This window comes from Dendrobates tinctorius, unplaced genomic scaffold (assembly GCF_039654945.1).
Source record: "Dendrobates tinctorius isolate UK_male_01 unplaced genomic scaffold, ASM3965494v1 ptg000151l, whole genome shotgun sequence".
NCBI lineage: Eukaryota > Metazoa > Chordata > Amphibia > Anura > Dendrobatidae > Dendrobates > Dendrobates tinctorius.
In genome coordinates, this window is record NW_027361818.1 from 25,761,888 (window position 1) to 25,784,753 (window position 22,866).

General features: G+C 43.8%; 1 protein-coding gene across 6 annotated transcripts in view; it reads left to right on the top strand.

The window, feature by feature from the left end:
- The window catches only part of LOC141050273 (uncharacterized), a 149,452-nt gene that overhangs the window by 57,106 nt on the left and 69,480 nt on the right, over window positions 1–22,866 (top strand). The gene's annotated exons all lie outside the window — the stretch shown is intronic.

The following is a 22,866-nucleotide window of genomic DNA, read 5'->3' on the forward strand; positions in this document are numbered from 1 at the left end:
GGGGGGGGGGCACCCGTTCTCGGTCCCTGATGCGAATAGCAAAAAGGATCATGAATCTAGCAGAACACCACCAGTTCTTTTCATCATCGGCCCTGCATATTCGAGGCGTAGACAACCTGAAGGCAGACTTTCTGAGCAGGAACCACCTGAGGCAAGGAGAATGGCGCCTAAGATAGTCCATTTTTCAACGGATTGTGCATATGTGGGGGAAACCCATCATAGATCTCTTCGCCTCAAAAACCAACAAGAAGGTTCAAAAATTCTGCTCCCTAAGTCCAGCAGACTTGCCGTTGGCAGTAGACGCCTTCAGGATAAAGTGGACACCAGGTCTCATGTATGCCTTCCCTCCAGTGTGCCTCATTCCAGCAGTTCTGAGGAAGATCAGGGAGGACCAAGCCAGAGTAATTATGATGGCTCCCTTTTAGCCGAAAAGACCGTGGTTCTACTGGCTGAGAGTGATGTCGGTGGCGGACCCATGGGTGCTCCCAGAGGACCACGACCTGCTAACACAGGGTCCCTTCAGTTACCCTCCGAAGTCCAGGCTGTATTTGACAGCCTGAAATTTGAAAGGTCACTGTTAGAGAAAAAAGGTTTCTCAGCGGGGTTAATATCCACCTTACTCAGTAGCAGAAAACCAGTGACTACAAAAATTTATGGAAGGATATGGAGAAAATTTTTATCTACCTCAGGCCCGATAAATGAGGGAGAAGTACTGATAGGGGCAGTACTGGAGTTTCTGCAGAAGGGCGTAGAGTTGGGGTTAGCTGGCAGCACCCTCAAAGTTCACGTTTCAGCCCTGGCAGACTTATTCAACTATGACCTGGCAAACAATAGATGGGTGGCCAGATTTATCCGGGCCTGTACTAGAGCTGACTCTGTCCCGTCTCCTATGCCTCCTCCCTGGGATCTAGATTTGGTTCTATCATCTCTGACAGAGTCCATTTGAACCACTAAACGCAACATCAGATAAAGTGTTAACTTTAAAGACAGCTTTATTAGTGGCACTCACATCGGCCCGTACGGTTGGGGACTTACACGCAGACCCGCAATACACTCAGGTCATGGACAATAGAGTTGTGTTAAAATTAGACCCAGCATACCTCCCTAAGGTAGTGTCGAAATTCCACAGGGCTGAGGAGATAGTCCTACCATCTTTTTGTCCTAACCCCGGTAAACAGGAGGAGGAGAGACTTCATTGCTTAGACGTTAGGAGATGTATCCTACAGTATTTAGACATGACAAGACCTTGGAGAAAACAGAGGGCCTTATTTGTCTCATACCAGGGGGCAAGAAAAGGCCTTAAAGCCTCTAAGCAGACTATAGCTAGATGGGTGAGAGATGCCATCATGTTAGCATATAGTAGTGCAGGCAGGGCTGTTCCAGAGGGCCTAAAAGCCCACTCCACGAGGGCCATGGCAACGTCCTGGGTGGAGAGAGCTGACGTCTCCATCGACCAAATCTGTAAGGCGGCCACTTGGTCCTCTCCATCTACCTTTTTCAGACGTTACAGATTAGACCTATCTGCTACCTCTGATCTCACATTCGGGAGAAGAGTGTTACAGGCAGTGATCCCCCCCCCTAAAGAGAATACAAATCTCTGTAACTCTCTCGTGGTGCCGTCATGTACCATGGAAAAACACGGGTATTACATACCTGGTAATGTGTTTTTTCATGAGACACGACGGCAACCTTATATTCCCGCCCTATTTGATCATGTCATTAGTTGGGTGGTTTGTTAGTATTATACACTCCCTTGGTGTTGGAAATTTAGCAGTATAAAATATGTACTATTTGTGTCCACTAACCTGCGGAGTTCCTCTCGTGCTCTGTAAAACAACTGATGCGGAGAGAGGAGCCGCCCCTTTTATCTTGAAGGTTTCCTGTCCTCGCTGGGCGGATCCCCTCTCTCGTGGTGCCGTCATGTCTCATGAAAAAACACATTACCAGGTATGTAATACCCGTGTTTGTGTTTCCTTTATTTCTTTTATATAGCGGACGTCATCCTGACATATATGATTGGGTATTCTTTATAACACCACCATGATTTATATCTCTTGTACTAATAACCATGGACGCAGCGAATGATGTTTGATGGAGTAATTGTGTTGCCGCCATATATGTGAGAAAAATGGAATTGGAAAATCGTGGAGGTGACCATGGAGGAATGAATCGTGTGGGGCCAAGAGAACGTTCTCTTAAGAAAACGACGATGTATTTACATATTGAACAGCTGAGATTTGTTTTTGTCCTGGGCTCCTTGTCTCCTGCCCATCTATTTGCCCTTTGTCAATATGGCGACGATGTGATCATCTGTGTGTGAGGTCACGCTTCTTCCTGCCGCGGGTAGCGTTTGCCGACGGTCCTCCCTTTGGCGCGCGTCATAGAAGGCGTCTGGGGGGGGCGGAGAGTATGTGGATGGACAGAACACTTGTTCTCCATCCGCCCGCCACCTGACGCCGGATATGACGTTGCGGTTCCAGGTGAGGTTCCGCCTCCACACGCTCTGCAGACGCGGCCGAAGTTTTTAAAGCGTGTCTGCGCCTATTGGTTGTTACTATCATGGCGGTGTATTTAAGGATGACGTTGGGGACACATTGCGCACTGCCCCCCGAGGAAGCCACAGCGAAACGCACATCGGGGCATCTGCGCCCTGGATTGGGCTTTCTGGCATGGGTAAGGATGGACTTTGGCTATATACCATACAATGAGTTACTACACACTGATCGTTACTGAGCAGAATTGCTGATGTTGTGTTAGTGTTAGTACTGGTACATGTTGTTCAGTGTGATGTTGTGGGATGATTAATCTCTAACCCTCTTCCTTACTCTGGCCTGTCTTTACCGTTTGCATACACGCATGTTAATTGGCTATAATTATGCTGCTGTATATTGCACTATGCACTTTAGCAATTGATATATGTTTACATGCCTACTTACATTCATTTTGACGCCCTCCATGGCATTACGGTTGTATCATTGCCCGCTTGTTCCTTATTACGCTAATTTTTAGCCTTTCATTTTTTTTATTTAAATATCATTGTTACACTTAATAAAGACAATTTGCACTTTTACGGAAGCTTGTCTTTTGATTACTGAAAACTTTTTGGAGTATATTGTTGTTAATAGGATCAAATAAGCTCTCTGTTTCTTAGATGGTTCTCATTATTGTTTGAGAGTATCCTATAGGTAGAGTATGTACAGTATATCGTAACCCAATTTTTCCCATATGTCTATATTGAAAAATGATGCCAGGAATGTCACACGTCTGTGACTATCACAACTGTGAAAGGTGATCATAAACCACCACTCCATCCGCTTGTAAGTTGATGTCCATTTCAAATGGTAGCCATTGATCATCTGAAGGTAGAGGCCAGCAGGACAGGCCATAGCTACATCTTAGCCATCATTGATCAATACACCAAATTTCGAGTGGCCGTCCCTGTGAAGGATTTAACTGCCCAGACTACACAGCGGTGGAGCAGGGAGAGGTAAGTATTGCAACTTGCAAGTGCTGTGGCCATGACCAAGCAGGGGGGGCACAATCGTGGTCGACGGTACTGGCACAGGGCCCCTCATAGTACGCTGGTGTGACTGATGGCGAGTGGGCCCTCCCACCGTCTGAGACACTGTATTGTACTATGAGGGGCCCTGTGCCATTGCCGGCGGCCATCAGTGGGCCCATCCACCTGTTCAGAGCAACGGCACTTGCCGGGGTGCGCCAGGTCTTGACCCCAGCCATTGGGGGAGGGGTGGGCAGCCCAGTTAGGGAGGTTTAAAAATTGGCATATGTAGATGTGTTGGCTGGACATTCAGCTGCTGCAAAGGGCGTAATTGGGCAAGTCTGAGGAAGAGGAGGTGTGCTTAATGGTGGCGGTGGTCTTACAGTGGGGGTAGCGATGGGGTGTTGTTGGCTACCTTCCGTCAGAGCAGGTGCACATGTGCTACCTGAGGTTTTGTAGTGCGTCCACGCTTGCAAGTGCATGTTGATTAACTGTCTAAGCATGCAACTGGTATTCAAATTTCTGAGTTGTTTACCTTGGCTAAAGGTCCTTCCGCACTTCTTAGAGGTAACCTTTGCCTCTTCAGTAGGATTTTGGACAAAGAAGTGCCACACTGCACTCTTCCTACTATGGTAAACATTTTCTGGCCTTGCACGCTGTGCTAAGTTGACCGTCTGGTCAAGCTGTCCTGCAACTCCTTTAGTTTTTGTTCCACGTTTTAGGACAGCTACGGGCCTGCTAGATAACCTCTGCTGTGATGTCAATGCCTGCTGCGGATCCTTATCCTTATCTGAACTATTGCCAGCGCCACCCTCCTCCCCCCAATGGATGCCAATCCGGGTCCAGAACTGGGTCATCCATCACCTCCTCTTCAAAGTCCTCTGCACCTTCCCCTGTACCTTCCTCTGTGTCACTGTGTAAGGTGGTATGGTATGCGGGAAGGGGCACCTGGGTTTCATCAGGGTCAGATTCTGGATCAATAGACTGCGAGGGCAATGTAGTGCTGTGGGTCAATGTACCAGCAGAATCATCTAGCAGTGGCTGTGCATCAGTGCACTCCATGTAAGATTCATCTTGGACTGGGGAATTCAGGATTTGACTGGATAACCCAGGCATGGTATGTGAAAAGAGCTCCATAGAGTAATCTGCAGTGTGGGCTGTCGCATCCTTAACTTTTGCTGGGGGTGAAGGACACAAGGAAAGGGTTTTTTTATGACCAGAACCCTGCACTGACGACTCCATGCTTGCAGGTTTTGACCGTTCAGAAGAGGAGGCAATAGAGCTGGTGGCTGTTTCGGCAATGTACGCCAAAACCTGTTTCTGATGCTCCGGCTTTAAAAGCGGTTTTCCTACTCCAAGAAAAGGCAATCTTACAGGCCTTCTTGGGCCAGAGGATGACGCAGGCTCAACACCTCCTGCCTTAGCTGCAATTATAGTACTTTGTGTTGTGAGTTCATTTTTCCCTTCACCATTGAGGTCTGATGAGCTCCCTCCTCTAGTGAAGGAAGGTAGTGAGACTGAGTGCCAAACACCTGGGCAGCTAGATGATGACTGGGTGGCTGGAATTGAGGACTGGATATAAGGCTGCCGACGCCCTTCTTCCTGGCTGGTGATTTTCCTGCTGGATTCTTGGAGACCAGTCTGATTCCTGCATCTCAAAGCTAAGTTTTTCTGCTCTGCTTTGTACTCTTCTGTTTTGTTTTTGTTTTGCCTTGTTTTTTGGGAGTTCTGCCATCCCCGGCCGGGGGGTGAGCTGAATTCCATTGTTGTCTCTGATCTGTTGATATTTTGCTCTGTCTTCAGAATATACCTGAGTGCTGATATAGTCTTTTGAAGCCTAGCGACTTCAGGGCCTGTTTTTCCTATCAGTCGGTTGGCTCATTTTGATAGGGTTTTTGCGGATGGCAGACAGCAGCCTTCCTATCCTGTCCTGTGTAGTTAGCTTGGGCCCCATCGTTTGCTCAACCTATCTTTCTATCTGTGTTGGTGTTTTCATCTTGCTTCACCGTCATTATATGTTGGGGGCTGTCTATTGCTTTGGGGTCTGCTCTGGGGCAGTTTAGCTTTTCCCCTTTCTGTCTTTAGTCTATATAGTTCTCCGGCTGTGATCGAGGGGTCTAGGGCACCGTAGGAACCCCCCACGGCTACTGCTAGTTGTTGTGGATAGGTTCAGGGGTCTGCAATCCGATAGCTGCCAACCTCTCTGGTTTTTCTGGACTTAGCTGGTATTTTGTTTTTTCCTCCTTCGGTGACTCATCATAACAACTTTGTATCTTTCCCTGTTGAAAACCATTCTGTTAGTTGCTGTTCCAGTTTATTTTTATCTTTTTAAATCCTCTCTCTCTCTTCTCTAGTATTAGCTATCCCTCCTAGCTTTGTGTCATCCACAAGTTTAATCAGTTTACCCTCAATTCCTTCATCTACATAATTTATAAAGCTGTTGAACAATACAGGGCCCAGGACAGAGCCCTGTGGTACCCCTCTTGAGACATTCTTCCAACTGGATGTGCAGCCATTTACGACCACTCTTTGGGTCCTATCACTAAGCCAGTTATGATTCCACTTAACAGTTGCCTTGTCCATTCCATACTTTATTTTTTCAATAAGGATTGTGTGAGATACTTATTATGGAGAGTGGTTCCAAAATTTCTTCTGCTATCTCCTTCATTACTTTGGTTGTAATTCATCTGGACCTAGAGACTTGAATTCATTTATGCTAGTTAAGTATAACCTCATTATTTTTCTGCTATTCGCCTGGATTCTTCTATTCCCTTAATAGGACAGTGAAGAACAGTTGATGTTACATTTCCTTTCTGGGAGAAAACAGATGCAAAATATTAATTTAAAAGTTCGGCCTTCTCAACATCCTGTCTTACCATTTCATCATTTTCATTCTGTAAAAATCCTATAGCATCTTTGACTTGTCTTTTACTTTTGACATATCCCCAAAATCCTTTTTTATTGCTTTTGCTGTCTCTTGCAAGCCCCAATTCATTGTCAGCTTCAGATAATCTGATTTGTGCCCTGTACGTTCTGCAGACAGCATTATATTCTTCTTTAGATATGCCTCCCTCTTTCCATTTTATAAACATTTCTTTCTTCCTTTTTAGCATGTGCTTAAGTTCTGTTTTCATCCATCCTGGTTTCCTTAAGTGCTTCTTATTCTTCCCTCTTTTCGGAATTGTTAACGATTGTGGTTTGAGAATCTCATTTTCAAAATTTCCCATCCTTCCTGGACATTTTTGTCTTTAAGGATATCCAGCCATTGGATCCCTCCAATTCTCTTTCTGAGTCCAATAAAATCTGCCTTTCTGAAATCTAACCTTGACGTCTGAGTCTTCACAGGTCTTCCTCCTCTAGTTATCCAAAATTCTAAAATAGCATGGTCGCTACCTCCTAGGGTCCCAGCCGCTTTTACCTCCTCAACCATTTCCTCCCTGTTTATAAGGATTAGATCCAAGGTAGCAGTTCCCCTTGTTTTCTCCCCTACCTTTTGGAAGATAAAGTTGTCAGCAAGAGAGGATAAGAATTTCCTTGACCTGTTAGTTTTGCCTGAGAGAGATTCCTAACAAATGTCTGGATAGTTGAAATCTCCCATGACCACAGTCATTTTTTTGGAGAACTTCTCCATTTGATGTGTAAAGAGTTCACTCGTATCTTCAGCTTGCAAAGGCGGCCTGTAGTAAATGCCTACAATTGTGTCCTTTCTGTTGTTCTCTCCTTGTATTCTTACTCAAACAGTTTCCACAGAGCTCCCAGTCTCTGAAGCTTGGATCTCTGTGCAGATATACGTGTTTCTAACATACAATACAACACCTCCTCCTCATTTATCAAGTCTGTTTCTTGCAAATAAGTTGTATCCTTCTAGCCTTGTATTCCAATCATGTGTATTGTCCCACCAAGTTTCAGTGATTCCAAAGACATCATATCCATGTGTTAGTAGTTCCAATTCTCCTTGTTTGTTGCCCATGCTTTGTGCATTAGTGTAGAAACATTTTAGTTTGTGATTGGTTTCTCTTTCTCCAATATTTTTATTATTTAGATTCTTTTGTCTTTGTTCTTCCTTTCCATTTCTAATAGCAGAGTTCTCAGTAGCATTGTCAGGTGTATGGATTTCTCTGGTCTTTTGCTTCCCTTCCCACGTTGTTGTAGTTTAAAGCTCTCCTTACAAGTGTAGCAAGGCAACTTCCAAACACATGTTTTCCAGCCTTCGTAAGGTGCACCCCATCTCTAGTCGTCAGTCCCATTGCTTTATCTTCCACCCATTCCCCTCCTGAAAGCACAGATTTTGCACCTGCGGTTTATGGGCATCTGTCGTCCACCTCATCCCCTTTACAAATCAGGCAGCAGTCTGAGCCCCCAGTCATGCAACAGTCACTTCTGCTTTTCGATGACCCTGCTGGCTGTAGTTCAATGGGCCATCCACCTGGCCCTGGCCCACATTTGGAAGAGATTGAGTGCACTGATGCCCAGCCTCTTGTTGTGTTGGAGGATGAACGTGGGAAGGGTGGTGCAAACAGTCAACGGACCACTACAACACATGTCTGATGATGATGAAACACAGGTGCCATGCGCTGCAGCTCTCTGCTGTGTGTAGACTGGCAAGAAGGGCAGGAGTGAAGATTGGGTGGAACATCATATGGGGGGATTAATATTATTTATTTTTAGAGCATCATTGATTCCTCAGTCTGTACATGAGGAGTTACATTCAAAACCCAAAAAGAAATTACAATGAACAAACTAATAGAGACAGACAGTTACAGAGATAGAGGACCCTACTCTTGCTGCCTTACATTCTAGAGGATAATGGGGAAGAGGCAGTAGGTTTGGGGGTTGCAGCTGCTCCGGAGTTGGTGAGGTGGCAGCGGGGTCATTGCAGGCTGTAAGCTGTCCTGAAGACATGGGTTGTCAAGTTGTGTTTTGAAAATTCTGAATTTAGGGGATAATCTGATCTGTTCGGGAGAAGGCTTGCAGACGATTTTATATAATGTAAGGACCGTGATGGTAATCATATTTGTAAAACACCTCATTAGGAAAATATGTTTCTGGGAGCAGCAAATGATGAGTCCAGATGTTCCTGAGCTCTCGACTTTCTCTACACTTGGCACCTGATTTACATATTTGTTTTTTTTGTAACTGAATTAGCAGGGGGAGGGAAAGTCAGGAACTCATGAATATTTAAGATTCATCATTATGTGTTGGAGCATACAATACAAGATTTTGGTACAACTGAGTGACCCGGTATTTTTTTCTATGGGGATTTGTCATTATTTTGTTACCGTTAGTTAGGACACAATTATATCAGTGACAGGATTCCATTTAACAGAATCGCTATATACACGTTTAGGGTAATTTCTCCCTAGCGAGTCCATTGCGGGATGTCTGCTGCTTGTGGACACGCCCGGGAGGAGGATCGTGATGGCATTATACTGATATACTCATATATACTCATATATAATGCTGGGTGCATTATATACAATGTTATGAGTCAGAGTGAAATCCTTCAGGTGTTTTGGACCCCTCTTTAAAGCTTTCTGTCAGCACAGAATGAGTATTGAAACCAAGCACAGGCGCTCGGTCCTTCATAGCTGGCCCAATCCTTTATATATACCTTCCCACCTGCTTGTTTTCCATCCTTCTCAGCTGTATGAAGCCAGGGCTATCAATGAAATTATTGGGGGTTGAGAATGGTGGAATACATAAAGGTGGCATGGTGAATGTACATGATTGGCCCCGCCATGAAGCACTGAGCGGCAGGACAATCATTCTGTACTGACAGAGTCCCTGTATGGGGGATGATTAGGTTCTAGACCCTACATGGAGTGAAGGCCATATGAGTGACGTGGGCAGGTGGTGGTCACGTTGCCCCAGCTGCACAGCAAAGGTGGAGCATGGTCAAAAGCACCGAGGTCGGCCCCTAGCCGTTAAGTTGCTTTTCTACTGCGCACCGTGGCCGGTTCCTTGCCTTTTTTCTGTCCATGTCACTTCTGTTTTCCTGCTTCCTCCCTCATATATGATGTACCCACAAGGTGGAACTCCATCTTGCATATGCTGGAGAGACTGTTCAAACCGCAGCAGACGGTAGTGGAGCTTTTTATAAACCGTTTTCTGATATTGCTATGTGGAGCAATATTGCACCTATACATTTGTTGAGTATTATCACCTTATTCGGAGAAAGATTTGTACATATCAATGTATTGTACTTTAAAGAAGTAGAAATGATTCCTATGTGTAATGAGTGGCATAGCGGGATTGCTATTCCTATTACATACAACTTGGAGGAATTGAAATGTGTGCTGTCAGTTAGTCTTACAAAAGATAAATTAGATAAGTCATCAAACTATTTCATAAGGGAGGTAATATCTCCCTAACTGTCCACTAGGTAAATGTCGCGGCGGCTGGTTATGAGACAGAAAGCTTCTTGGTGCATGTTGAACCACCCCTGAGGAATCCTGTTTGTTTTTGGACTGTTTCTCTGTCCATGTTGCCTCTTCCTCATACTACGGTTCCCTTAATGCCTCATGATCTAGTCAGCACTTGCACCACCAACTTCAACACAGCCAAGGGTAAACTACAGCATACTGTTCAAAACTCATCTGTTTGTGTTAATAGCTGAAGTTGTAGATGGGGATCAAAGAACAGACAGATGTGTGGTTGGTGCCGCTAAACCTCAACCTCAGCCTGGTGGTGTGTGATAAAGGGTGTAGAGCTTCCTTATAAACTACAGAGATAGGTCAGATCTTCTGCTGTATGTGCGCACTTTCGGCATTCTCACCTTGATGTTGCTCGCCAGTCAGGGCTACAGCTTCACTTTTGTCTTCCAGTTCATCGCCTCATATGTCACGTACCCACAAGATGGAACTCCAGTTTGCACATGCTGGAGAGACTGCGAATAGCTTCAAGTACTCCTCGAACATGCCAGTGCTGATGATGCCATCATCAGCGTAATTATCCAAAATCAATGCCTCGTAAAGAAAAATATCTTCAGGTGATGATGGATGAGGTGGTGGCACATGTTAAGGAGCTGAAACTCCGAAACCCTTCATCCAATTTTAATGTGGATACCTCAAATGAAAGCTGAAAATCTGAACTTCAACTGCATCTGAATTGTTTTGTTTAACCCCTTCACCCCCAAGGGTGGTTTGCACGTTCATGACCGGGCCAATTTTTACAATTCTGACCACTGTACCTTTATGAGGTCATAACTCTGGAACGCTTCCATGGATCCCAGTGATTCAGACATTGTTTTCTCGTGACATATTGTACTTCATGTTAGTAGTAAAATTTCATTCAAATAACTTGCGTTTATTTGTGAAAAAAATGGAAATTTGGCAAAAATTTTGAAAATTTCGCAATTTTCCAACTTTGAATTTTTATGCCCTTAAATCACAGAGATACGGCACACAAAAAACTTGATACCTAACATTTCCCACATGTTTACTTTACATCAGCACAATTTTGGAACCAAAATTTTTTTTTGTTAGGAAGTTATAAGGGTTAAAAGTTGACCGGCGATTTCTCATTTTTACAACACCATTTTATTTTTAGGACCACATCACATTTGAAGCCACTTTGAGGGGTCTATAGGATAGAAAATACCCAAAAGTGACACCATTCTAAAAACTGCACCCCTTAAGGTGCTCAAAACCACATTCAAGAAGTTTATTAACCCTTTAGGTGCGTCACAGGAATTATTTTGAATATTTAAAAAAAAAATGAACATCTAACTTTTTTTCACAAAAAAATACTTCAGGTTCAATTCTTTTTAATTTACCAAGGGTAACAGGAGAATTTGGACTGCAAAAGTTATTGTGCAATTTGTCATGAGTACGCTGATACCTGATTTGTGGGGGGGAACGACTGTTTCGGCGCATGGCAGAGCTCAGAATGGAAGGAGCGCCGTTTGACTTTTTCAATGCAAAATTGGCTGGAATTCAGATCGGACGCCATGTCACGTTTGGAGAGTCCCTGATGTACCTAAACAGTGGAAACCCCCTACAAGTGACCCCATTTTGGAAACTAGACCCCCCCAAGGAACTTATCTAGATATGTGGTGAGAACTTTGAACCCACAAGGGCTTTACAGAAGTTTATAACGTACAGCGGTACAATTAAAAAATCATATTTTTTCCACAAAAATGATCTTTTCACCCCAATTTTTATTTTCCCAAGGGTAACAGGACCCTAAAAGTTATTGTGCAATTTGTCCTGAGTACGCTGATACCCCACATGTGGGGGTAAACCACTATTTGGGCGCATGGCAGAGCTCGGAAGGGAAGCAGCGCCATTTGACGTTTTTGGCTGGAATTGAGATCGGACATCATGTCGCGATTGGAAAACCCCTGATGTACCAAAACAGTGGAAACCCCCCACAAATGACCCCATTTTGAAAACTAGACCCCCTAAGGAACTTATCTAGATGTGAGGTGAGCACTTTAAACCCCCAAGGGTTATAATGCCAGGGCATGAAAATAAAAAAATCGTATTTTTTCCACAAACATGATCAATTAGTCCCCAATTTTTTTATTTTCCCAAGGGTAACAGGAGAAATTGAACCCCAAAAGTTGTCCAATTTGTCATGAGTACGCTGACACCCCATATGTGGGAGAAAACTACTGTATGGACACACGTCGGGGCTCGGAAGGGAAGCAGTGCCATTTTGGAATGCAGACTTTGATGGAATGGTCTGCGGGTGTCATGTGCGTTTGGAGAGCCCCTGATGTACCTAAACTATTGAAACTCCCCACAAGTGACCCCATTTTGGACACTAGACCCCCCCACGGAACTTATCTAGATGTGTGGTGAGCACTTTGAACCCCCAAGTGCTTCACAGAAGTTTATAACGCTCGGACGTGAAAATAAAAAAATCATTTTTTTCCACAAAAATGATATTTTTGCCCCCAATTTTTTATTTTCCTAAGGGTAACAGGAGAAATTGGACCCCAAAAATTGTTATGCAATTTGTCCTGAGTAGGCTGATACCCTACATGTGGGGGTAAAACACTGTTTGGGCGCATGGCAGAGCTTGGAAGGGAAGGAGCACCATATGACTTTCAACTCAGAATTGGCTGGAATTGAGATCAGACGCAATGTTGCATTTGGAGAGCACCTGATGTGCCCAAACAGTGGAAACCCCCAATTCTAACTCCAACCCGAACCCCAACACACCCCTAACCCTAATCTCAGCCCTAACCCTAGCCCTAAGTCTAACCCTAGCCCTAACCCTAACCCTAATGGAAAAATGGAAATAAATACATTTTTTAAATTTTATTATTTTTCCCTAACTAAGGGGGTGATAACGGGGGGTTTGATTTACTATTTATGGCGGTTTTTATGTTTGGCAGCTGTCGCACGCTGAAAGACGCTTTTTATTGTAAAAATAGTTTTTGCATCACCACATATTGAGAGCTATAATTTTTCCGTATTTTGACCCACCGAGTCATGTGAGGTCTTATTTTTTGCGAGACGAGTTGACGTTTTTATTGGTACCATTTTCGGGCACGTGACATTGTTTGATCGCTTTTTATTCCGATTTTTGGGACCCAGAATGAACAAAAACCAGCGTTTCATGAATTTCTTTTGGGGGAGTGCGTTTACACCGTTCCGCGTGCGGTAAAATTGATAAAGCGGTTTTATTCTTCGGGTCAGTACGGTTACAGCGATACCTCATTTAGTTCGTTTTTTTATGTTTTGTCGGTTTTATGCAATGAAAACTATTTTATATAAAAAAATAATTATTTTTGCATCGCTTTATTCTGCGAGCTATAACTTTTTTATTTTTTTGCTGATGATGCTGTGTGGCGGCTTGTTTTTTGCGGGACAAGATGACGTTTTCAGCGGTACCATGGATATTTATATGCGTCTTTTTGATCGCGCGTTATTACACTTTTTGTTTGGCGGTATGATAATAAATCATTATTTTTTGCTTCGTTTTTTATTTTTATTTTTTAAGGGGTTCGCTAAAGGGGTTAACTAATGGGACAGTTTTATAGGGCGGGTCGTTACGGACGCGGCGATACCTAATATGTGTACTTTTATTGTTTTGGGTTTTTTTATTTTCAAAAAATGAATTTATTGGGGAATATTTTTATTTATTTTTTTTTTTTACTAATTTATTCGGCGATTTTTTTTTTTTTTAAATTATTTTTACTTTTTTTTATTTTATTTTTTACTTTATTACATAGTCCCAGGAGGGACATCACTGTCCTGTGACAGATCGCTGATCTGTCACATCACAGATCACTGTGACAGATCAGCAATCTGTCACAGGCATTGAAGAAGACTTCCTCTTGCCTGCGCTTTGCAGGCACTGAGGACGCCAGCTTCCTGCAGGCCCCCGAAGGCCCCCGTCGCCATCTTGGATTCGGGGGCCTGGAGGAAAGGAGCCCCCCGCAGCAGCGCTGCACATTGCGCTGCCGTGGGGGGCTCAGGGAAGCACGGAGGGAGCCCCCTCCCTGCCGATGCTTCCCTTTAACCCCCGGTACACCGCGATCGTGTTTGATCGCGGTGTGCAAGGGGTTAACGTGTCGGGGCGGTCCGTGACCGCCCCTGACACATTGTGCCGGTTGTCAGCTGTGATAATCAGCTGACACCCGGCCTCGATCAGCGGCGCTCACCACGTGGGCGCCGCTGATCGCGGTAGACGTACTATCCCGTTCATGGGCATAGGGGCCCGGGTCCCATGGACGGGATAGTACGTCTCATGTCAGGAAGGGGTTAAAATTCATTGTGGTAATGTCTAGAACCAAAATTAGAAAAATGTTGTCTTTGTCCAAATATATAGACCTTACTGTATGTTAAGGAGCATCCTTTCCATGTAATGATTTGTATATAAATAACCCAAAACAAAAATATTCCTCCACGACTTGGGCTATGTTCACAAGTAGCGTTTTTGATGCGTTTTTCAACTTTATCATTGCTTTCAACCAATACAAATTCACAGGGAAATGTCATTTTAACATTGTACAACCTTATCTGGCCATGTGGTGTGACACATCATCATACACATCTTGTTTCATTTATGAAGAAGGGACTCTGAAAGTCACAAAGCTTATTTTTGTAGGGCCATCAGGTGGCCTTTACTATTCTTAAAGGGCCAGCTGTCAGTCCTCAGTATTCTTAGAGAGCCATCAGCCGGCTATGCTTTGTTCTTCCCATTATTAAACAGTGGGTCTCCTAAACTGTTATTGCATATGCAGTGAGTGGCAGGGCTGCCAAAAATTTGGATACACTCCAATAACCATTTGAAGACACGTACAGGAGGGTCACCTGAAGCAATGTTCCCATTATTAGGACGCTGGAACTCCCATACTGTTTGCTTATGCATTGAATGCAAGACCTGCCCCAAATTTAGATGCACCCCAATACCCCTTTGAAGCCACGTACAGGATGGCCACCTGAAAGCAATGTTCTCATTATTAGTAATTTGGTTCTCCCACACTGTTTGCCTATGCATGCAGTGAATGCAAGGCCTGCCCTGGCCCAAAGTTACACGCACCCCAATAACCTTTTGAACAGACGTACTGGATGGCCATCTGAAAGCATTGTTCCCATTATTATGATGTTTGTACCCCCTTACTGTTTGCCCATGATGCAAGGCCTGCCCCAAGTTTGGATGCATCCCAATAACCCATTTGAACAGATGTACAGGAAGTCCACACGAAACCAAAGTTCCCATTATTAGGAAGTTGGTACTCCCATACTGTTTGCCTATGCAGTGAATTGTAGTGTTGAGCCTGAAGAACCTGCAATGGAGAATTGCAGTGTTGAGGATGAAGACCCGGCAGTGGAGAATGTCATTGTTGAGACAGAAGAACCTGCATTTGAGAATGTCAGTGTTGAAACCAAAGAGCCTGCATTGGAGAAAGTCAGTGTTGAGACAGAACAGCCTGCATTGGAGAATGACAGTGTTGAGGATGAAGGCCCTGCAGTGGAGCATTTCAGTGTTAAGCCTGAAGACCTGGCAGTGGAGCATTGCAGTATTGAGGCGGAACACCCGGCAGTGGAGCATTACAGTGTTGATCTCGAAGAACCTGTATTGCATCATTGCAGTGTTGAGGAAGAACACACACCAGTGGAGCATTGCACTGTTGAGCTCAAAGAACCTGCATTGGAGAATTGTAGTGTTGAAGATGCAGACCCGGGAGTGGAGAATGTCAGTGTTGAGTCTGAAAAGCCTGCAGTGGAGAATTGCATTGTTGAGGTTTCAGACCCAGCAGTGGGACATTGCAGTATTGAGGCTGAACACCCGGCAGTGGAGCAATAAAGTGTTGAGTCTGAAGAACATGCATTGTAGCATTGCAGTGTTGAGGAAGAACACCCGGGAGTGGAGCATTTCATTGTTAAGCCTGAAGAACCAGCAGTGGAGAATTGCAGTGTTGAGGCTGAAGAACTGGCAATGGAGAATTTCATTGTTAAAGCTGACCACCCACCAAAGTTAACATTACTAGGAAGTGGGTCTCCCATACTGTTTGTCTTTGCAGTGATTGGTTAAAACTAAAAGAGAAAGAGCGCAATAGGGTCTTACCCAGGTAAAAGAGATATAGTTCAAGCTGTTATACTCACCAATAGCAGGAGAGTTGGAGGCATAAAGGAATAGAAGTCAAAGCTGCTGCACATCCAAATGGCCACTCCGTGACCATAAATCATCAGTTATCAAAGAAATAATTTTCGGATTAACCGTGCGCTGCTAGACAAAACGACTCCTTTCCAGATTGTGTACTTGTATACTTTTATTTTCCCAACGCGTTTCGAAGTTTCAAACTTCTTCCTCAGGGGATGATGTGTACAAACAGACAGAGTAGCTCCCAGTTTTATACATACAAATTTCAAATATTGGCGCCAAAGGTCACATGTTACAGGGAAAGAATGTCAAAGGTCATCAGTACCAAAAAAATGTACAAAAAAATGTTTAAAACTGCATTATTTCTACCTTAATACATTCTCTTAAAATATTTATTTGCAGGTCATAAAAAGAAAAAGAAGAATAAACGAAAAAAGCAATGAAATAAATATATAAAAATATAAAATGATAGACCTGTGCTAGACCTTATAAAAAAAAAGCAAGAAGGAGCAGTAAATCACAGCTCAAACCATCATCCTAAATGGGCAGACGAAAGAGAACGAGAAAAAAAGAAAAGAAAATGATGGATAATGAATATACATATATATATATATATTACAAAGATTCTTTTATTCAATACAATAAAAATGTTTTAAATGTTTTATATAAAAATATTCGCATAATATGTATTTAATAAAAATTATTAGAGATAAAAAAAAATTTTTTATGTGTATTTTGTATTTAAAAATTTAACCAATTTGAAAAGTGATAGATTGATAAAAAACTGTAGTTATAGGTACACGTTTAAAAGTACAGGATGATAGGGGTTTTCACAGATGTCTTTGCAAACTTTTTTCATTAACCCCTATCATCCTGTACTTTTAAACGTGTACCTATAACTACAGTTTTTTATCAATCTATCACTTTTCAAATTAATTAAATTTTTAAATACAAAATACACATAAAAAAAATTTTTTTTATCTCTAATAATTTTTATTAAATACATATTATGCGAATATTTTTATATAAAACATTTAAAACATTTTTATTGTTTTGAATAAAAGAATCTTTGTAATATATATATATATATATGTATATTCATTATCCATCATTTTCTTCTTTTCTTTTTTTCTCGTTCTCTTTCGTCTGCCCATTTAGGATGATGGTTTGAGCTGTGATTTACTGCTCCTTCTTGCTTTTTTTTTTATAAGTTCTAGCACAGGTCTATCATTTTATATTTTTATATATTTATTTCATTGCTTTTTTCGTTTATTCTTCTTTTTCTTTTTATGACCTGCAAATAAATATTTTAAGAGAATGTATTAAGGTAGAAATAATGCAGTTTTAAACATTTTTTTGTACATTTTTTTTGGTACTGATGACCTTTGACATTCTTTCCCTGTAACATGTGACCTTTGGCGCCAATATTTGAAATTTGTATGTATAAAACTGGGAGCTACTCTGTCTGTTTGTACACATCATCCCCTGAGGAAGAAGTTTGAAACTTCGAAACGCGTTGGGAAAATAAAAGTATACAAGTACACAATCTGGAAAGGAGTCGTTTTGTCTAGCAGCGCACGGTTAATCTGAAAATTATTTCTTTGATATCTTTGCAGTGATTGCAAGGCAATGCAGTAAGTGTATGGGCTGACAAACATTTCCCCCTGGGGGGGTATACATCAACATACTGTCTAAAAATTTTGTTTACGGGCATCATAAGTGCCCTTTAAAATAATAATGTGGGTGTTGCATCACGGACCACGGTCACCCTCGTGATCTAGTGGTGGTGGATGATGAGGATGAGAAGGAGGACAACAGCAAATAGGCCGCCAAATCAGGAAGCATATACCCATCTGTGGTGTGAAGAGGTGCATGAGAACAAACCTCACAAAAAAAGACACTGGATTTGAGCTTATGTTACGCTGCTATCATTCGATGGTGTAGAGAAGTCTGGCCCAATCCAGCCCTTGTTCATTTTTATAAGAGTCAGCCTGTCAGCATTTTCACTTGACAGGCGAATGTGCTTATCAGTTATAAATCCACCAGAGGCACTAAATACCCGCTCTGACAAAACGCTAGCTGAAGGGCAGGCCAGGACCTCAAGGCGTAGAGAGCCAGTTCATGCCACGTGTCCAGTTTGGATACCCAATAATTATAAGGCACAGAGGAATCACGGAGGGCATTGGTACGGTCAACAAGGTACTCGCTAAGCATCTTGTAAAACTTTGCACTCCTTTTGAGAGTACCCCATGCCTCAGGGCCAGTGCGATGGGAGAGTCTGAGTAAACTCTCCCAGAACTTTGCCAGTGTTCCCCTGCCTCTGCTTGATTGGAGTTGTCTCTCTCGCCTGTACTACTTGGTTGTACAACAAAATGTGACCTCGGTCGCCAGCGTTTTCAGATGGGAATTTTGTAATAATTCTGCAACAAGGGCTCTCTAGTACTGCACCATTTTAGTAGACCTGTCTGCCTCTGGAATAAGAGATAGAAAGTTCTCCTTGTAGCGTGGGTCCAGAAGTGTCACCAACCAGTAATGACTGTCACCCAAAATTTTGAGAATGCGAGGGTCATGGGAAAGGCAGCACAACATAAACTCAGCCATGTGTCCCAGACTGCTAACAAGCAAGACTTCCATGTCCTCACCAAGTGGACCACTGACCATGCTCTCCTCCTCTTCCTCCTCCTCCTCATCCCTGTCCTCAAGCTATTCACGCTAAGCAGACTCGTCCTCATTGTCACCCAATCCATGTTGGGATGAGATGAGGCTGGGCTGTGTGTGATCACTTTTAAAATCTGTTCAGTTTGTGACTATCCGCCATTTTCTTGTAGTTTTCTGGCTACTGGTCTTTTTCCCCTGGTACTGGGTTGGCCTTTGGTCAGGTGATTGTATCACCCTTTATTAACCTGCATCTGTCTCCCATTCCTTGCTAGACAACAGTGTTAATCCGCTTGAAGTCTGGCTTGGAGCCTTGCTTTGCCTTCTGTATGTTTAATTAGTGCAGTTCTGTTAGTCTTAGTTTCTGTTTTCAGTTTCTTTCTGCAGCCTTCTCTTCGTTTGTTAGGAGGTGACCCGTTTTTGTACCCAGCCCTTAGATCTTTCAGGGACCCCCTTCCCCCTATCTATAGATCTTCGCTGAGATTAACCTAGGATCGTCGGTGGGTCTATTCACTAGGAATGGGTCGCCCACTTCATCGTAGGGCATCAGCCTAGTCGCAGTGCAGGGTCAGTTTTCCCCCATCTTACCCTAGTCCTTTGCTGCAGTACCGCAACAATCACTCTGTATGGTTCCTTGCTCCATTTCATTGTGCTCTGCCTGCAATGCATCCTCTTTGAGTGTGAGCAGGATGAGATACACGACACGCCGTCCTTGAAAAGGTGCCCAGAAAAGGATACCACTCCTGATTCATAAAAATATCAAAAATATCTGTCACTTTTTATTTATGCAATATGTTTATTCAAGGTAAGCAATCTCAACATCTTGTGTGACATTTCGGTCTTACAATCAGACCTTCCTCAGACAAATTGTACAAAGATGTGGACGGCCCAAATGCAGTGTGGTGTGAAGGGAGAGTCCCTAATTATAGTGCGGATTGCAATCAAGTATAGACAGCCACTGTGCAGCGTGAAGAAATGGGAATAATCCGTGGTGTCAGTCACAGCTCTGCCTGCTCTTTCAGAGCTGTCCACAACTCTTCAGCATTGTGCGGTTTGTCACCTATGCATTTTAGCTTCAGCACAGACTGTTGCCACGTGGCTGAGGCAGTGCTGCAGTGCTTCCAGCTTGTGACTGATGTGTTTATTTCGGAGTTGGAGGTTGAAGAGGAGGAGGAGGTGCAGGAGCTATAGAATGTGGGGCCAACCCTGATTGACCTAGGGCCCACAGTACTTGGCGTCGGGATAACGTGTTCCATCCCAAGGTCAGACTGGGTCCTCGGTTCCACTATGTTAACCCAGTGTGCCATCAGCGAGATGTACTTTCCCTGCCCAGAAGAATTGTCCATGTGTCCGTGTGTTAGGTGGACTTTTCCAGTAACAGCATTGTTGAGGTCACGGCTAATTTTATGGGACACATACTTGTGTAATGCGAGGACGGCACGCTGGGAGAAATAGTGGCAGCTGGGCACCGAGTACTGAGGAACTGCCTCAGCCATCAAGTTACGGAAAGCTTCCGTCTCCATGAGCCTAAAAGGCAGCATTTTGAGCGCAAGCAGATGAGAAATGTGTTAATTTAGTAGTGTGGCCTGTGGGGTGTTGGCTGCGTATTTCTGCTTGCGTTCAAAGGATTGGGGTATAGACAACTGAAGGCTGCACTGGGACAAGGACGTGCATGTGCTTGAAGATCGTGCTAGTTTAGTGTGTGCAACGACAGGTGAAGGGAAGGAGGCATCTTCACATGCACCATGTACAGAAGATTTGCTTGCACACAGTTTGGCAGGGCCGTGGGGTACTCGGTACTGGGCAGGTGTCAGGGGGAAGTGTCACAGCAGCGGTGACCCGTTCCATGGCCCTGGGCGCCCAAGTAATGGGGGAAATGAAATGTAGTTTAAATGAATAGTTCGTGACGCCACCTGTGGTGTTCGGCAAGTGAGATGTCAGGCCGACGCTGCATGCAGATCCTCTGGGGCTGGTGGTGTGTTGCAGCTTAGATGGTGTAGCTCCCCACAGGTGAAGCTGTAGCCCCAGGGCAGTGTAGATGCAATGGAAGAGGAGAGGCGCAGGCAGTGTAGAGAGTGGAACCCAATGTAGCGGTGCTGAATGTTTTACAGCACAAATGAATGGAGGACACCGGGCTTGCAGTTCCATAGCTTTACTCACAGTCCATTGTACACACACACGGGTGCCTGCCACCGGGCCGTGTCCTCCGGGTCAGAGACTCAATCAACCTCCAGGCAAGTTAGGACTCTCCCCTCCAAGACTCCACCAACATGTACCTTTCTGAACGACTCCTCTATAGCGCCTTAAAGTGTGAAGATCTCCTAGTACTGAGTTACACTGTAGTTCCTCCTGTCATATGTTTCCAAGAACCTCACTTGTACGGCAGACAGCTGTAGCCTGCTTCGGGGATTCCCTTCTCCTGAGTCCCGGCTCTCTATTCAGTTGCTGTTGTGCCCCTAGTCTTAGATGGGAGTAGTGCATTTACAGCCGTCTACTCCACCGGTGTCTGCTGCAGAACCATAAGCGTCCATACAACCTCGGGGACCGGGCCCTGGCCTTGCGCTGAGAACCTATAGGCAGGGTTCCTCTTCCAACCCACGTCCTCTCTGTTCTCTCTACTCCTTCGTTCCGTACTAATCTTAGGTTACAGTTCAACTTCCTTCTCCTTCTTTCCTTTCCTGTGCCAGCTGGCTCAGGTCACTGAGGAAGCTGCAGCACTCCTTCCTCCATCCCTTCTTCCAGGGATCCTCACTCCTGTCCGAGTGACTTCCTACCCGACTGACCTTTTGTCAGACTGACCTGTCATCCTACACTTTCCCACTTTTTTATGTATCTTAACTCCACCCACCTCTCAGCACATCCAGTGTTCCAAGCAGGGAACCACCAAAGGTGCTCTGCTACTCTCTAAGCAAAGAGCCGCAATGTGGTTGTGCAGAACTACCCTGTTGTGTGGGGTGCGAGTGTTGGAGTGTGGAAAGGAGTTCCCACCTTACCTGGATGGTGGGGCACTACACCTTAGGAGAAGGTGCAGTACCTCTGTGGCGACTGAGCCTCAGGGGCGCCACACACAACAGTGGAAGAAGCTGTGGTGTCACCCGCAGCCACTGTTCCTGGACCCCTCACTTCACTTATCTGTCATCAGCGTGAGCGCAGTGGGAAACTTATCCAAACGTGTGCTCATCAGTATGGATAATTTTTAACAGTTTTTGCAAAGCTATTGGTTCTTCATTTTACAAACAACAAAAACATTGTTTTGTTGTTCTAAAAAATATAGCTTTGAATGGTTTGTTTAAAAGCTAAAAGCAAAACATCAAAAATCTCTTACAGCTCTGCTGTTTGTAAACACCAACAAAGCCTGCATCTGCCCCTACAATTTTTGCAACATTTTTATATTTTGAATAGTATAAATATTCTGTCACCGCAGTATGTCATCACAAGTCTTAGGATACCACCATCTGTTTAGCCATAGCCATTAAAGTTGGGCACATTTTTTTTCCACACAATTAAATTATTCTTGAATTTTACAAAGATTCTTATTCTCCAGAATGCAGATTTTTTTTTTTATTTGCTCCACATGAATTCAGAAAATTGGCATCCTGCTGACTTTTTGCTGAGTCATAAGAGAGCAGGTGAATGATAAAAATCTCAACTGCTGATTTTTACCCGTAAGGTCCTTGGCATCTTGAGTCACCACCAACATATACTGAAACCGTGGGCATCTTCAGGCTTCACACGCTGCAAACAAGCAGGGCTCTTTATTACTCCACTATGCTAATTTTGCTTCTGATGGAGAATCCTGAAACCAAGGCTTGTGTGTCAGACTGTGTTTAGTGGCTTACCACCAATCACTGTCCTTTCCCCTAACCAAAGAGATTGCAGTGACTCCGGACATTATTAAGACTGTATTCGCATTAAAGAGCTCAGATGGGATTCAATACAATCCTAGGTGTACATATATATTCTGAGCAGTTTAAGGTTTTGCAGTTTTTAGATTTACAGCAAATGTATTCTCTGCATCGTAACATACAGTAATTACATAACTTAATACTGTTGAAAAAAGACAAATGTCCTTAAAGTCCAATCGAAGGATAGAAAAAGTTAATTGAGGTTTGGAAAAACCCCAAAGTGATCTGGTTTGCCCCAATCCTTGT